Below are 3,616 nucleotides of genomic sequence, written 5' to 3'. Positions count from 1 at the left end.
TTTCTTGCCACAAGCAAAAGCACGGCAAGCCCATGCATTCCCACGAGAGGGTCACCGAGTCGGGACAACAACAACCTTATTGCCAAGCAAAAGCCAGGCAATCCCACCCACGAGGGTGGGAGCTATGCACAAATACGTGCTTACCATGCTATCCATGCCCAATGCAAGCCAAGGCCTGCCCAAGCCAAGAACAGCATGATCATCACCAAGAACAGTTTACCGAGTAGCAACATTGGCACAATTTTCTTGCCACAAGCAAAAGCACGGCAAGCCCATGCATTCCCACGAGAGGGTCACCGAGTCGGGACAGCAACAACCTTATTGCCAAGCAAAAGCCAGGCAATCCCACCCACGAGGGTGGGAGTTATGCACAAATACGTGCTTACCATGCCCAATGCCAGCCAAGGCCTGCCCAAGCCAAGAACAGCATGATCATCACCAATTTCCTCACAAATTCATCCAAATTTCAATTTTTTGATCGAATTCCATCAAGAATGTCCATGAATTTGATTGAAATGATGAAAAGAGCAACGAAATTGCAGGGGAAAACACGTTAAGACGTAGTTTTTGCTTGCCTGCTGTGCCCATAGGCGCGCCCCGTGCCTGCCGAGCCTACCCCCACACCCACCCTCCCCCTATATATGACTGGAAGGCCATTTTCAGTTTTGTAGAAAGAGTGCACTTTTTTCCCTGTATCCATAAGTTTTTAAAAGTGCTTAAAAGTGGACCTAGAAGACGAATTTTTTTTTGAATTTTTTTATGGTTGTTAGGGACATTAAAACAAGCAAAACCACGAAAGAATCGTAATATTCCGATGTCGGATGAATTAATTACGAATTTTTCGGCCGAAACTTCGCAAAGGGCGGATACCACGTAAAAAACAACCTAGAAGTCGAATTTTGACTTCGTTTTTTTTTGTGCACACCCCACACAATAAGTATAAGTGGACTGGAAAGTGGCTAAGCGATCCGACGAAGTTTCGATTGAGTTTGATTTTTTGGCCGAAAACTCGAAAAAAGGCGGATTTGACGTAAAACGCCGCCTAGAAGTCGAATTTTGAGACGGTGTCTTGTGTGCACACTCCACACAATATGTATAAGTGGACTGGAAAGTGGCTAAGCATTCCGAGGAATTTTCGATTTATTTTGATTTTTCGGCCGAAACGCCGAAAATAGGCGGATTTGACGTAAAACGCCTCATATAAGTCGAATTTTGGGAAGGTGTCTTGTGTGCACACTGCACACAATATGTATAAGTGGACTGGAAAGTGGCTAAGCATTCCGAGGAAGTTTCGATTTATTTTGATTTTTCGGCCGAAACGCCGAAAATAGGCGGATTTGACGTAAAACGCCTCATATAAGTCGAATTTTGGGAAGGTGTCTTGTGTGCACACTGCACATAATATGTATAAGTGGACTGGAAAGTGGAAAAATATTTTCGGAGCACTTTGATTTTTTGGCCCCCCGCGTGCCTTGCCACGCCCTTGCTTATAGCAAAACGAGACGGGGCCTTGGTCCAACTTGGCATAGGCATGGAATTTGATCTTTATTACTTGGCCACGGTCATGCCACGGTACATGGAGGTTGCTTGACACCCCCGTGTGCATTTCGGAGCACTTTGATTTTTTGGCCCCCCGCGTGCCTTGCCACGCCCTTGCTTATAGCAAAACGAGACGGGGCCTTGGTCCAACTTGGCATAGGCATGGAATTTGATCTTTATTACTTGGCCACGGTCATGCCACGGTACATGGAGGTTGCTTGACACCCCCGTGTGCATTTCGGAGCACTTTGATTTTTTGGCCCCCCGCGTGCCTTGCCACGCCCTTGCTTATAGCAAAACGAGACGGGGCCTTGGTCCAACTTGGCATAGGCATGGAATTTGATCTTTATTACTTGGCCACGGTCATGCCACGGTACATGGAGGTTGCTTGACACCCCCGTGTGCATTTTCGGAGCACTTTGATTTTTTGGCCCCCCGCGTGCCTTGCCACGCCCTTGCTTATAGCAAAACGAGACGGGGCCTTGGTCCAACTTGGCATAGGCATGGAATTTGATCTTTATTACTTGGCCACGGTCATGCCACGGTACATGGAGGTTGCTTGACACCCCCGTGTGCATTTTGGAGCACTTTGATTTTTTGGCCCCCCGCGTGCCTTGCCACGCCCTTGCTTATAGCAAAACGAGACGGGGCCTTGGTCCAACTTGGCCTAGGCATGGAATTTGATCTTTATTACTTGGCCACGGTCATGCCACGGTACATGGAGGTTGCTTGACACCCCCGTGTGCATTTCGGAGCACTTTGATTTTTTGGCCCCCCGCGTGCCTTGCCACGCCCTTGCTTATAGCAAAACGAGACGGGGCCTTGGTCCAACTTGGCATAGGCATGGAATTTGATCTTTATTACTTGGCCACGGTCATGCCACGGTACATGGAGGTTGCTTGACACCCCCGTGTGCATTTCGGAGCACTTTGATTTTTTGGCCCCCCGCGTGCCTTGCCACGCCCTTGCTTATAGCAAAACGAGACGGGGCCTTGGTCCAACTTGGCATAGGCATGGAATTTGATCTTTATTACTTGGCCACGGTCATGCCACGGTACATGGAGGTTGCTTGACACCCCCGTGTGCATTTCGGAGCACTTTGATTTTTTGGCCCCCCGCGTGCCTTGCCACGCCCTTGCTTATAGCAAAACGAGACGGGGCCTTGGTCCAACTTGGCATAGGCATGGAATTTGATCTTTATTACTTGGCCACAGTCATGCCACGGTACATGGAGGTTGCTTGACACCCCCGTGTGCATTTTCGGAGCACTTTGATTTTTTGGCCCCCCGCGTGCCTTGCCACGCCCTTGCTTATAGCAAAACAAGACGGGGCCTTGGTCCAACTTGGCCTAGGCATGGAATTTGATCTTTATTACTTGGCCACGGTCATGCCACGGTACATGGAGGTTGCTTGACACCCCCGTGTGCATTTCGGAGCACTTTGATTTTTTGGCCCCCCGCGTGCCTTGCCACGCCCTTGCTTATAGCAAAACGAGACGGGGCCTTGGTCCAACTTGGCATAGGCATGGAATTTGATCTTTATTACTTGGCCACGGTCATGCCACGGTACATGGAGGTTGCTTGACACCCCCGTGTGCATTTCGGAGCACTTTGATTTTTTGGCCCCCCGCGTGCCTTGCCACGCCCTTGCTTATAGCAAAACGAGACGGGGCCTTGGTCCAACTTGGCATAGGCATGGAATTTGATCTTTATTACTTGGCCACGGTCATGCCACGGTACATGGAGGTTGTTTGACACCCCCGTGTGCATTTCGGAGCATTTTGATTTTTTGGCCCCCCGCGTGCCTTGCCACGCCCTTGCTTATAGCAAAACGAGACGGGGCCTTGGTCCAACTTGGCATAGGCATGGAATTTGATCTTTATTACTTGGCCACGGTCATGCCACGGTACATGGAGGTTGCTTGACACCCCCGTGTGCATTTTCGGAGCACTTTGATTTTTTGGCCCCCCGCGTGCCTTGCCACGCCCTTGCTTATAGCAAAACGAGACGGGGCCTTGGTCCAACTTGGCATAGGCATGGAATTTGATCTTTATTACTTGGCCACGGTCATGCCACGG

Source organism: Trifolium pratense, linkage group LG1, assembly GCF_020283565.1.
Source record: "Trifolium pratense cultivar HEN17-A07 linkage group LG1, ARS_RC_1.1, whole genome shotgun sequence".
Taxonomy (NCBI): Eukaryota; Viridiplantae; Streptophyta; class Magnoliopsida; order Fabales; family Fabaceae; genus Trifolium; species Trifolium pratense.
This window is presented reverse-complemented; position numbering follows the sequence as displayed.